This window comes from Vicugna pacos, chromosome 25 (genome assembly GCF_048564905.1).
Source record: "Vicugna pacos chromosome 25, VicPac4, whole genome shotgun sequence".
Taxonomy (NCBI): domain Eukaryota; kingdom Metazoa; phylum Chordata; class Mammalia; order Artiodactyla; family Camelidae; genus Vicugna; species Vicugna pacos.
Window position 1 is genome coordinate 36,618,891 of NC_133011.1, and position 14,303 is coordinate 36,633,193.

General features: G+C 49.5%; 1 long non-coding RNA gene across 1 annotated transcript; it reads left to right on the forward strand.

Moving 5' to 3' along the window:
• The first annotated feature begins 9 nt into the window (after positions 1 to 9).
• LOC140689183 (uncharacterized) lies at positions 10 to 13,869 on the forward strand. The gene is made up of 3 exons (XR_012064071.1): positions 10 to 133; positions 12,870 to 13,072; positions 13,536 to 13,869. It is a non-coding gene; the product is annotated as an uncharacterized lncRNA (long non-coding RNA).
• Positions 13,870 to 14,303: the final 434 nt, after the last annotated feature.

The following is a 14,303-nucleotide window of genomic DNA, read 5'->3' on the forward strand; positions in this document are numbered from 1 at the left end:
TGCTTCCTGTGTCTGAGAGGGGGAGGGGGCTGGGCTGCTGAGCTCCGCTCTCAGACAGGGCTCTCCTCTCCACTCCGGAAGGGCTGGAGAGTTGGGGCAAGAAGCTGGATTCAAGAGGTGGCTCTCCATGACAGTGAGTTGGTCACTTTAACTCCACAAACAGTTGTTAAGTGTCATCAGACGATATTCTAGGACTTTGACTTCCTTACAGGCTTCCGGACCTGCTGGTCTGGAAGCAGAAAGAATTTGTGTGAAACCAAGTCCCAGCGGTACTTGGCAGGTCACTGAACCGCTCTGTGCCTCAGCTCCCCAGCCTGTCAAGCAAGGATCGTGTAGATCGCTCCGTGTGTTGCTGGGAGAACGACATGAGCGTAGACGGTACCCTGCACATCGAAGGGTTCAGGCCCTGCTATTTTTTATTATTATTATTTTGCAGTCCTGAGTCTCCTCACCTGTTAGGTATAGTCAGTAACCCCTACCTCACAGCCTTGTGAGGATCACATGAGGTAAATGCAAGCAAGGATGATTTATAAGGTGAAATTCATTATATGACGTTTGCTGTCATTGTATTTAGAACGTTACGGAGAACATCATTCTGAGCTACTCTGCGGACATGGATGGTGGTCCTGGGGGTTTCATTGTCTTTTTTTTCCCACTTGCTCACTCATGTGCTAAATGTGGGCTGGGCATTCACTGTGTGCCGGGCACACCATCTAAGGCACTGCCTGCACTGAGCTTGAAGTCTAGTGGTGGAGACAGATGAACAAAGAGATGGTTAAAGATGACAGAGTCAGTGCGCGGATCCCAGGAGGAGGATCCTCCCCTAGGCGACCCAGTCCAGGGAGACGAGGAAAGCCCTCCCAGAAGAGGAGATGCCTGAGCCGAGCTCAGAAGGTTGGCTGGGGAGTGGGCAGTGGGCGAGGTTGTGCACCAAGCAAGAGCACGTGGTATGTTCTAGAGGGAAGCAAACGTTTCAGAATCAGAAGGTGATGGAATGGCGAGAGGTCAGGCTGGAGGGGTCAGGTGGGATTCCAGGGAGAGAAGGCATTCACGTTTGAGGAACGGGCATCTGCTCAGAGAGCCTGAGACTTCCTTTGCAAGGATTGGGGGAAGTCTGCGTATGTGGGGGCGGCGCATGGGGGGCTTTGGTTTGCTTCCAGGAAGAGAACCACAGCAACATGACAGAGGACAGACTAGAGCAGAGAAGGGACCAGGACAGGGCTGATGCAGCCGTCTCAGAAAGGGCACAGGAAAGGGACAAGGCACGCGTGCAAGCAGAATCCTGCGGGACGTGGTGGGAAATAGGCTGAGGAAGATGCATAGGAAAGAGTCTGGCTTGAATGGCTGGGTACCAGTTACTGAGGCTGGCAACCTGGGCTCGGAGCAGGTTGAGAGAAGCTTGGGTTCCGGTTTGGACACCTTGATGTTTAAAGGTGGCCGTGGGGCATCCCAGGGAGGATATCCAAGGGCACATGTTCTTCAGAAGGAGCGGCGGAGGCTGGAGATGGATTTGGGAGTTACCAGCATAAGGGGTGGCAACGGGCCCCCAGAAGCGCTGGGAGCAGAAGGGGAGGAACATGCCGGTGGGGCTCTCCAAGCTGTATCCACTCCACTTACACCGCAACCCGGGGGGAGTTGACGTTTCTTCTCCATCGTTCATTTCCTTCCCTTGATTTTCCACTGACTGTTACGCTGGAGGGTACAGTGCAGTGTGCTTGGCCATGTAAATGCTGTGTGTGCAGGTGGAGAGTTATCGCCAAAACTCTTGGTTCTGGTCCTCGACACGCCAGGAGGCTTTCCCAGGGCGCCTCATCTACCAGCCTTAGGAGGCGTCCATCTATAAGACGGCCAGCACCATAGCCGTCATGACAGCCTAGATGACAGCACTCCGAGGTGGCAAGTAATTTGTTCAAGGTCACAGAGCTGTCTAGCAACAGGGGGCTTGAAATTCCCCAGAAGGGAAGGGGGAAAGGGCAGGGGGACACAGTTGGCGCCTGCTGTGAGCTAGCTCCCCCGCACGTGACCCCACGTAATCACCAGAGTCCCTCCAGGAGGAAAGACCACAAGGCGGGTCCCGGGGGCAAGTCTGTGCTTGCCTGGTCCCCCCACAAACCGCTCGGCGCGCTCCGCCTACAGCTGTAATGGACGGGTGAATGAACGGGCTTCAGTGAACAGCCGCGACGGAAAAACAGGCGTTCTGAGCCATAAAATCTGCTGAAAAATACAACCAAATTGCAACGGGAGCGAAGCCGGCTCAGACGTCTCTGCGGCCTGGCCATCTTCCCCGAGTGTATGTAATGAGCAGCGTGGCAGCGGGGTAAAGACAGCAGCACCTGGTCCCCAGGGCTCCCTCGTCCGTCTCTGTCTGACCCCGAAGTAGAAAGCACCTGCAGCCCCTCCGACATCCTAACGGGGGTGGAAGTGCATTTACACCGGGAGACAGTCAAGAGGGGACGTGAGTGATCATGACGATGTTTCATTTCATTTCGCTTAAGGAAAAGTATGCTTTGGGACCGAATGCCTGTCGGCCTTCTTGGAAGGTGCTGGTCTGAGGGTTCCTGCATCTTTCACAAACCACTCCAGCGTCACCGCCTTCATGACGACGTCCCTGACCTCAGCCCTCTCTTCTCCTCACAGAATTCATCACTCCCTGGTTTATACCTCAGGAAAGTGCAGGCTTTGGAGCCAGACAGACCCAGTGTTACGGGTTTCATTGCGTCCCCCCTACAAGAAGGCTCTGCTGAAGCCCTCAGCACCCACCCCAGCTGTGCAGAGTGTGACCTTATCTGGAAATAGGGTCTCTACAGAGGTAACCAGGTTAAAATGAGGTGATTACGGCGGGCCCCAATCCAGTATGATTAGTGACCTTATGAAAAAGGGAAAATTTGGACACAGAGACAGACACACACAGAGCGGATGATGTGAGGAGACACAGGGAGGACGCCATGTGAAGACAGAGGGCTGGAGTGATGCGTCGAGGGGCCAAGGATGTCACAGGTTGCCAGTGACCCAGCAGCAGGTGGGAGAGAGGCCTGGAACAGATCCTCTCTGCACTGCCTTGCGGGAACCAACCCTGCTGACACCTCGACTGTGGGCTCCCAGCCTCCAGAACCTGGTTGTTGACACCCCCGCTGGTGGTGCGGCTACAGCAGCCCCGGGAGATGGAAACTCTAATCTAACGACACTCCGAGCATGCTGGGTCCACATGAGCGTGGGGAAGGGACCTGGGCAGGGGTGCCAGGCTGGGGAGAGGGCTGCCCTGGAGCTGCCCGCGCGCTGGCCCAGTGTGCCAATGGAAACCCCGGGGGGAGAAGGGTCTGGGCATCCTGTTCGTTCCCCCCGAAGACGGCTGTTTGCAGATCAAGGAAGCTACAATAAGAGAGTGAGGCCTACGACTGGAGACAGGAGCCGAGAGGGGCTTGGGAGAGATCCCGCAGAACAGAACCCTTGGCCAGGGGACTATTCAGTGAAGGGTTCCTGCAAGGCCTGGGGAAAAACTCACAAATGTCCTGTTAGAGAGATAGCATCTGAATGCCTGAGCAAAACGAAACAACCACAGAGTGACCTGCCACATGCAGTCTACGCCCCAAGAGAGCTTCAGGACCCGCCAGCGTGTGCTGAGCAGGACCCGGGAGAGCGTCATGGGACCCGCAGCTGAGGCTGCCAGCCCACAGAAGGCAGAACTGAGGACTAGTTTAAGAGAGCTGACGGCTGTAGGACATACTCACAACGCAGGATTCAGCTCCACTCGCAAAGACCCACACACGGCCAGGATGGCTCGAGGATCCTGGAAGAAACTGGTGCCCACAAGTGAGGTGGAAAAGTCATGGCAGACATTGGGAATAGGACCCAAGGCTCAGAAGCGGGCACGCTGGAGAGGACGTATGAGATGTGAGTTTGGAAAATTCACCAGCTCTCTCTGTTTGCAAATGGGGCTGGAGGACAGTTCAGTTCACCCAGCGGTGGCGAGACGTGCACGGGTGAGGGAAGCACCACTGTCACCGAGGAGACGTGGCCGCCCTCCATGGAGAGGACGGCAGGGGATGCTGGCACGTTACAAAACAAATAACAGGGTTCCTAAACGACACAGGCCAGGTGGCAGTGCACAACTGTCACAAGTGAGGCGGGAACAATTACCACCGTAAGCGGCGGGTCAGAGTGGCAGCTGGCTCCAGGACCCGCAGACAGCTATGGAGATGGCTATTAAAATGTGAGGGAAGACAGATGGGCACCACAAAGTTACTGTCTCATCTATTAAATCAAGAACTGACAGCCAAACGTGATACCTGACCCTAGACTGGATCCTGGAGAGGAAAATTGCCATAAAGGACATGATTGGGTCAACTTACAGAACGGGAATGAGGGTGACGGGACAGATTAGAGTATTGTATCTGTGTGAAGCTGATTGAACTTGACAGAGCAGAGCGTCACAGACATGGTGAAGTCTGGTCCCTCTTCCTCAAGATGCCCAGGTAATTGCTGGTCCTTCCTCCTGTTTGGTGCTTCTCACCCTGGCTTCCAGCTCCTTATCAAGGTTGTGTCCTTAACCTCCAGAGAACATGACAATGTCGATGTCCTTTACCCCAATAATCCCCACCCCTCATAGAGCTTTTTACCGACGGGAAAGAGTCACCGGGTGGGGAAAGTGGTGCGCCCAGTGATGTTCATTATGATAAACAGGGGGTGGATTTGCTAAGTAAAGTAGGGCTCGTCCAGTTGCTGGGACATTACAAAGCGTTTGCAAAGGGTGTCTATTGACCCTGAAAACATTGCCACAGCATAAAGCGGTACCGAAAATTTGCATCAATATGGTGAAGGAAATTCCATTAAAGCCATGTGTGCCTGTGGCTAGGAACTGGAAAATGTTTGAACACCTACTAGGTGCATGGTGCTTTACATGAGAGCTGTTCTGCTTGAATCGCTCGGCTGCCCTCAGAGATGGGAGTTACCGGAGTTTCATAAACGGGGACATCTGAGACTAGAGAGACCAAGCGACCTTTCCAAGGCCCCGCAGTCACCACGTGGTTACCATATAATTTGAAGCCAGGGCCATCTGATTTCAAAGTCGTTATTTTAACTTCCACTGCGCTACCTGAAATACACCGAGAGATATCTTAGGGTGGTGGGCATACAGATAATTTTAAAATATATATAATTAACTGTCTTCTGATATTGTTGACTGAAAGACATAAGCAGTATTCACAACAGAGCGACTTTTCTGCCTCTGATTCAGATTCAGTCCTTTGGTGCCTCTTCAGCTAACTTCTCAACCTCAGCACTGTTGACAGTTGGGGCCAGAGAATTCTCGGCTGTGCGGGCTGCCAGCTGCTCTGCAGGATGCCGGGCAGCGTTGCTGGCCTACACCCACTAGAGGCTAGCAGCATCTCCTCTCCACTTGTGACCACCAAAAACGTCCCCAGGCATTGCCACGGGTCCCCTGGGGCGCACAGTCACGCTGACTGAGAACGACTGAACTAATCCATTTGCATCCGAGGTCCCTCCTCTTGCATCACCGGGACTGAGTGTAAGACATCAGACTTCATGGTCATCACTGAACACGCCTGCTCAGCTTCTGCTCGTGGTCTAGGAAGGAACAGAAGTCCACAAAACAGAAATTCTACACTGAAAGGGCCATTAAATGAGTCTGAGTTCAGGGAAACGCAGTATCAGATAAATTCTCTCTCCCAAGGTAGCATGATCGCATCAGGAAGGATTCGGGAAGCAGTTTGTGTTAGAGATTATGCTTTGTGAGAGAGGAATCACTTTGAAATCTAAATATCATGGCATGAACACCGCTCCAGAAACACATGTCCTGAGACAGGCTGTGGAGCAGCTGGGGCGCGGCCCTGCCCTGCGGTGCGTTCGCTCACTTACCCACTGCTTCATCTGCTTCTCCGTTCAGCAAACTGCTGGGTGCTGGGCAAACCACGATGGCAGAGACGTCGGTTTGTCCTCTGGTTCCAGGGACCCCCACCCCATCTAGAACACTGGGGGAACAGTTCTTAGTTTTATTTCAGTCTGGTCACCTTCGTTTTTCCCTTTCCCCTCTGACAACCCTCGTGGCCCTTCTCCGTCGCGTTATGTCCTTATTCTCGTCGGTGAACGTATGTGTTCTTCTGTTTGCTGCCTTGTTTGTTTTCTGTGTAAGTGCTCGCTGTTCTGGGCAAAGAGTCAGTTGCCACTCACAGCCCGTTCTGCCCCTGGCCCCACTGCCTGTTCACAGTGTGCTCCCGGGCCAGACTCCCGGCCTCTCCGACCCTTAGTGGCGTCATCTGAGAAGTGTGGGTCCCAACTCCTTGACCGCGGGACCGCCGTGGGGCTGAGCAGGATGGAGCTGTGGCCTGGCGCAGCTAACTGCCCAGCCAGGTCTGCTTCTTCGCATCATCCTTGTCTCAGTTAAAAGAAGAGGGAGACAAGACTGGGGAAGGCAGCTCTCTGCAGAATCAGAGGGCCTGCTTCGGAAGGAACTTTAGAAGGACCCCTGGCACAGCCTCCGAGATGAGGCTCACTCTCCCCTGGAGCTCTCCAGGTCGCCATGTGGCCTCTGTTTGAACACTGGTGACAGGGGACTCACCACCTGGTGAGGCTGTCCCTTCCATCACCCACAACTCCCCCTTTAAATTTCTTATCTTCTGAGCTAACGTGCGTTGCTAGGAAATGCGAGACGCTGGCCCTGGTTCTACCAGGAGACTGAAGTAGAGGCAGTTGCTCTCCACTCTCCGCCCCCCTTTACGGAGCGGCCGCCCCCCAACCCCGGCTGCTGAGAGCACCCTTCCCTTCGTAGGGGGTGTCTTTGGTTGATAGGAGCTGCCTGTCTTGGAAATGGCTGAGAGGTCGTGCCGCCACCTGGGGAGTGGGTGGCCCAGAGCTGGTGACTCACTGACGTGGCCGTTCAGACACGCGCCCCTTTGCCGTGACTGGGACAGCTCTCTATCTCCAGGCACACTTCAGAGCTGCCCCCACCCCTGGGATCAGACTAGGACAGACGTCAGCTGGACCGCCTTAGCTTTGTCTCCCCCTATTCTGCAACCTCACTTCCCGTGGGTCTTTGCTCTGAGCACTCCAGGGATCAATCACCTACAACAGAGTCCTCATCTCTGACTCAGCTTCTGGAAACCCAGCTAAGAGAGGGACTCAGAAAGTAAATCATCCTCATGACAGCCCCTCACTCCCTGACAGCCTTATCCAGCGAGCTCTGAGCCTTCCTTGCCCCACGCTCTCACCCACCCACTTTATTCCCCCTGTGATGTCCCAGATCCCTGCTTCCAGACTCCTCTCTGCCCACATGGAATGACTTCACTGGAAAGAAAGACGACATAGCCCAGATCATCTAGTCCAGAGGTGCCCTAAAGGGGCAAAGCTGGTCATAAAAACCAGTCAAGGAGCTTGGTGTAATACAATAGGGAGAGGTGGGGACTGTGGATAACTGGTGAGCACTTGGTCTCAACTAAAGCAGATCTGCTCCTCAGCTCCAGCAGGCTGCTTGCTGTCACTGAGAAATCAGAGTGCGGTGATGCAAACCTGGTGTTTCTAGGGAAGTCAGAAATTCTGCTTTCTTTTTTTTTTTAATGAAGAATCTCCTGAAGTTTAAATATTGGCAACTTATTCAAAAGCTTCTCCAACACGAGGTAAAGTTGTCCAGCACTTCTGATTTTTGTTCAGTAGTTCTTTTTGGGGGGTAGAGGTGGGCATCAATTCTTTGATGAAAGCTTTGAACAAAGGCTGGAGGAAAAACTGCTCTCAAAATGATGCCCAATTTTGAATACAATTGAGACTGTTATAAGAAACTCAGAATAAGAACAAACTCCTGATAGATTGCAACCACTCAATGCATGGGGTGGGCGATCTCACTAAGAGTATTTCTCACTCTCGGGGGTTTGTACTTATTTTAAAATAAAGTTTATTGAGGTACGTTTTAGTGTACAGTCTGAAGAGTCTTGATAAATAAACTCACCCACGCAACCATCAAGATACAGCTACAAGATCTTGTAACTTGTGTGGTTACTCCCGGCTTCTTCCAGCCCCGGGCAACCTCTGATTGCCTTTCGTCAGTTCGGTTCGGTTTGGTTTCCCTCGAGTTGTATGTAATCAGAATCTTATTCTTTTGTGTCTGGATTCTTTTGCCCAACGTGCTGGTTTTGGAATTCATCCGAGGAGTTGGTGTGTCAGTGGTTCCACCCACTTTTATTGGCAGGTTGTATTGTATTCTGTGAATTCCACAATTTGTCTGTTCACCAGCTGACTATTTTTTTAACCGCAGATCCTGTTCATGGTCAGTCCTTTCATAAACAGGTTGCTGAATGCGCAGCCTTAGTTTTTATAAGAAGCTGTAGTGTCAGTTAGGACACAGATTTTTAAAATTGAATATGGTTGATTTGCAACTTTGTGTGATTTTCTGGTGTGCAGCATAGTGATTCAGCTATACATATATGTGTGTGTATATGTATTTTTTTCATTACAGGTTATTGCAAGTTATTGAATGTAATTCCTTGTGCCCTACAGTAGGACCTTGTTGTCTATCTATTCAGTATGTAGTAGTTTGTATCTGCTGGTCCGAGACTCCCAGTTTACCCCTCCCTTCCCCCTTTGGTAACCGTAACTTTGTTCTCTACGTCTGTGAGTCTCTTTCTGTTTTGTAAATAAGTTCATTTGAGGACTCTGATGTTTAAATGTTTGACTTTGAGCTTCTGATACCAGCATTGAACAATGACATTTGCATCTTAGTTTTAGTTCCAAAATTTGAGAAACATTACTACCCCATAAAAAGCCGCTTACTCAGCTTTATGAGTGAATTTTCCATTTGACATTTGAGCAGAGGGTATTTGTAAAGTTCACATCGGCTGTCTGGTGCTCTAAAGCCTGACTCATTCATCGCTTTCGTCCCCACTTCAGGCCTTGGACGACTTGCCTCCTTGCTGGCAGGCTTTCTGAAAACGAATACCACTTACCACTTAAATAAGGCTTAATTTGTTAAGTTGATACTTTTAAATGTTTTGCTTTCTCCCCCCCTTCCCTTTCTTTTTTAAAAGTAAAGTTTAAAAACTTTAAACTCTTGAAAAAGTATTGAACATATAAGTGGCTTAAACAAGCAAGGTTCAATTGTTTTGTCTTAAATTAATAGGCGTTCGGGGGAAGGGTTTTAAGTTCTGAGTAGAATTGGTGGGAAAGTATAAAGAGATCCCGCAGGCCCCCTCCCCACAACAGTACCACGGACACTCCTGCCAGATGTGCATTTGTCACAACTGATGAAGGGACATCGACACGTCATCATCACCCCAAAGCCACAGTTGACATTAGGGTTCACTCCCGGAGCTGAACACTCTGTGTGCTTGGACAAGTGTGTGACGACGTGTTTCCGCAGGCACAGCACCGCCCAGGGTAGGTTCCCTGCCCTAACACGCCGCCGTGCCGCCCCCAGCCGTCCTCTCGTTCCCCGGGCCCCCGACGACCACCGCTGTTCTCCTCTTTCCCTAGTTTTGATCCTCCGAAACCTCGGCTAGTCGGAGTCAGGGTGCGCGGCCTTTTCTGCTTGACTTCTTTCACTTGGGAACACACCTTGAAGGTTCTTGCATGTCTTTCCGTGGCGTGATAGCCTATTTGGTTTTAGCAGCGAGTAATAGGGTGGGTCACAATTTTTTACTCTTTCACCTACTGAAGGATATCTCAGTTGCTTCCGAGTTTTGACAGTTATAAAAAGCTGCTGTAAAGATCTGTGTGCAGATTTTTGGGTGGACATAAGTTTCCAGCTCATTTGGGTAAATACCATGCAGCGTCATTTCTGGATCGTATGGTAAGAGTACATTTAGTTTCGTAAGAAACTGCCAAACTGTCTTCCGTAGTGACTGCACCATTTCTGCGTTCCCACCAGCAATGAGCGAGTTCCCGTTGCTCCACGTCCTCACCAGCATGTGGCGTGGTCAGTGCTTTGGGTTTTAGCCATTCTGATAGGTGTGCAGTGGTTTTAGTTTGTTCTAATTTGCAATTCCCTGACGATATACGATGTGGAGCATCTTTTCATATGATTGTTTGCTCTCCTCCCCCCGTCCTTTGTTGATGGGACTCTCAGGGCTTTTTTTTTAAATTGAAATACAGTCAGTTTACAATGTTGTGTCAATCTCTGGTACACAGCATAATGTTTCAGTCATACATATATCTATTCCTTTTCATATTCTTTTTCACTATAGGTTACTATAAGGTATTGAATATAGTTCCTGCTGCTCTACAGTATAAACTTATTTCAGGTTTTTCAATCATAAATAAAATAACACCTGCTGTACGACCACAATGTGCCCTCTGTTGTAAGGTTCAGTCCCCCTGCTCACTAGATTATTACATCCATTTCACAGATGAAAAAGCTGAGGTTCGCAGAGGCTAGGTCCCCAAGTGAGCAAGGGGCCGTGTTCCAGCTGGAAGCCAGATTCATGTTCATTCCACTGTGCGCTGCTGCCCTGGGGCCGGGAGCACCGTTTAGAGCCCTGTCAACCAAAGGAAGCCCTGAAGTTTAAAACTTTCTCAAAACAACTCTTCCATTTACACTAGAATGGATCAACGGAACATGAAGCCACGTGATTCTAACTGGCAGAAGTCTGACCTGCTATAATTCTGCTGGGAGAGAAACTCTCCAGGACAAACAAACTGTGGTCAGACTGGTTTGAGGCTGACATGATTAATGTGGAGACCAGGGCGCTTCGACAGTGGCCGGATGAAGTCCCGCCCTGGAGAGGCAGGTGAGGCGGCAGCATCCCAGGTGGCTTGCTGCCCCCAGAGCCTGAAAGTCGCTTCTCAAGTCTCAGCAGGAGCGGGGAGAAGACTGACGGGGCAAGTGTCATGTGCCTTTGACCCATGATCACAGTGACTCTAGTCAATTGCATTGGAGACAATACAGAAACAGGGTAAGGGAGCTCTCTGGCTTAGACACAGCTAGGGCAGTCGCTTAGGCAAAGGGCTCAATTTAGACAAAGTATGCTAAGTACATTGAAAATAAACCTGAAGCCTTCTTTTTTGCATGCCTTTCCAAGCGGTGCTGCAAAGTTCTTATTGGACCTTTGGGAAAGGCTGGGACACCTGACTTGTGCCTCCTGAGAATTTACAAGATGCTTAGCTGAGGAAGCACATGGTCTCGGTTATCCATTCTTAAAGTAGCAACTCCAAAAATTTGCTTCACTGTCTGAAATGATCCACTCAACCCAAAGCTCTTACCGGTGTTTCCAGTACCTTATTCAAGTGCTTGGTGGGGCCAGCAGTGACAGGTGCATTTCCACAGACTGGGCTCCACGTGACCTTTATGTGAGGTGCATGCTGGTCAGCTCAGGGCGAGGTCAGCCCGAGGGTGACGGAGCGGCAAACACGTGAGACAGTGTAACTTCCAGGCGCCAAGCCTGTTTCTCCGGAGAAGTGACCCAGAGGTCTCACCTGGCAGGAAGTGTCCGAGAGAAATGTCAGCCCCAGGCAGGCCTCCTCCTGGGGGTCACCTGGTGGTACATCCCACAGCCCCAAATCAGCAAGTTCTGCCTTTCAAGAGGGTTTCAAATACATACTCTCCAGAACAGGGGTACAGAAAGAAATGGGTTAGAAAATTAATAGCTAAGCAAATAAGGTCGGTTTAAAAGATAGAGAAAGAGTAAGAGACAGATTCAGTGTAAGCGGTGAGGAAAAAAGCAAAACAGAAGCCATCGCCTGAAGTGAATCAGTATTTTAGTTTGTCGTATGCGCTCCTGGACCAGTTCAGTAGATGAAAACAGACATGGAAGTGCCATCGACCAGTCTCCGATGCTGAACAAGCCCTCTGTGTTGTGGAGATGGTTTTTCATTAAAGTTGCTTGGAGAGAAGCAACCTTTTACAATCTAGGTCTTCTCCAGGATTTAACAGAAACTCACTTTTTAACTATTCACAACTTGGTCAGAAAGAGATTCTAAGATAAACTTAAGACACTTGATGGGTTTCAAAGGGAAGAAGACACAGAAAGGATAAATCTTTTTCTTTCAGTTGAGGTACAGGTGACTTACAATGTTGTGTTAGTGTCTGGTGTTCAGCACAATGAGTCAGTTATGTGTGTGCTATGTGTGTTCCTTCTGGATTCTTTTTCATGGTGGGTTACTACAAGCTGTTCTATGCAATTCCCTGTGCTCTGCAGTAGGACCTTGTTGTTTATCTGTTTTATATTTGGTAGCTCGTGTCTGCAAATCCCGAGCTCCCAATTTATCCCTCCACCACCCATAAGTTTGTTTTCTATGTCTGTGAGTCTGTTTCTTTTTTGTAAATAAGTTCCTTTGTGTCATTTTTTAAGATTCCACATATAAGTGATATCATATGATATTTGTGTTTCTCTGTCTGACTGACTTCACTTAGTATGATCATCTCTAGGTCCATCCAAGTTGCTGCAAATGGCATTATTGCATTCTTTTTTATGGCTGAGTAGTATTCCATTGTATAAATATACCACAACTTCATTATACAATCATCTGTCAATGGGCATTTAGGTTGCTTCCCTGTCTTGGCTATTGTAAGTAGTGCTGTTGTGACCATTGCGGTGCATGCATCTTGTCATGGCTTAAGAGAGAGGTTCCATGTATGGGTCCCATGAGCTAGTTCTGACTGAATCAAGAGTATTTATTTGACAACCTCTTAAACCCTGCCATATATATATATATGTATGTATGTATGTACATATATATGCATATATATGCCTTATACATATATGTTTATAATAACATTATAAACTATGTACATTTAACATTTAACAAAACTGTCACAAACCCAACAAGTGTTTCATAGAAGCTTGGAATTTGTTGCCTTTGGCTAACAGAATATTAGGATGTATTTGTAACTTAGATGTCGGACAAAATCATCCTTCCCACCTGCTTTACAGAAAATCAAGAAATAACTTGGATGAGTCTCCCTAAAGTGAATGAGAAACGGAATGGAAACCAGAATTTGTTTGGACAGTAAGGATCCAGTTCTTTCACAGAGGGACTGAATCAAATTATGGCTTTACAACATGAAGTATGAGAGCTTAGATTTCCCAATGAGACTAGAGGAACGGTCGTTCTGTTTGGTCTCAGAATTTCGAAGGTAAGACCACTGATTAGCAACTTGTCTAATATACGACATCTGGTCAGTCTGTGCCCAAAACACTCAGAGGCTCACTCTTGCCTCGAGTCAACACCCCCCTTTCTGAGACGGTCCCGAGGACATGCCCCTGCTGAGCGCAGCTTTGACTGGCCATCAGTTTCCCTGGTCATCTTTGTATGGGAGCTTCCACTAAAATAATTACGTTGTTAAACAATGAACATTATATGGAGGATTTTTTAAGCCTTCGAAGACCCATTATTTCAGTACTTCACTTGATAATACCAGCTTCCTCTCTGCTACATTTTCTTTTCACTTCAAGAGTAGAGAAAATTGCACGTACAGATGAGACTTTTGGTTAGAATCCACTTATTCCTTTCTACAAAATTGCACCCTTCTCTTTTAAGAAACTCCATCTGTGTCTAGGAAGACATGGAGATGGATTTGCAATGTCTCTCTGCTCCAGGAACCCAGACTCCTCCAGTTTGGAGCCAATGGTCAGTTGCCTGGAGTCCTTGGTCCATGGAATGCCGACCTCCATCTCCCCAGGCCCCCACTCGTATCCGGGCCCTGGGGGCACCACACAGGGACTGGCCATGGTGAAGCTGTCCCAGCCTGGCTCTGGAGAAACCTTGCCACTGTTTGAAGGAAGGCCCCACAGAAGGATGAAAGCATCCGAGTCCTCAGATGGTATCTGGGCAGGAGCAATCGTGACTGCAAATTGAATAAGTGACTGTCCCCAGGGAGATGAGATGTAATCTTTTCTGCCTTCGCCTTAATGGAATAAAAAGGTCCATGTGTCTCAATTTCCCCTGGAGGTGGGGGCGGGGTGTTTGGAATGGATGATCTACTCAAGGAGATGCTGGTCAGCTCCCTCCCCCCTCCCCCATCACAGGCTGTTGCCACCAGCCACCTCCAGAGGGCTCATTTAGGAATCATTTAGAAAGATAAATCAAATTGCTTCACCCTTCCTGGAAAGCCTTTCCTTCACACAGAAAATCAGATCGCAAGTCCTTCCTGTGTCCTTTGAGCCCCTAGGGTGTGTCCAGTGGCCCCGTTTCCAGCTGTTTCTTCACTCAGTGCGCTCCAGCTTGCTTTCTTCCAAAGCTTCTCCCGCTCCAGGGTGTCACAGTCCGCTCTTCCGCGGATGGATGGCCTGCATCTCACTGCATTCAAGTCTCTGCGCAGAACTCACCTCCTTCCCTGACCACCCTTTTTACACCAACAGCCACGT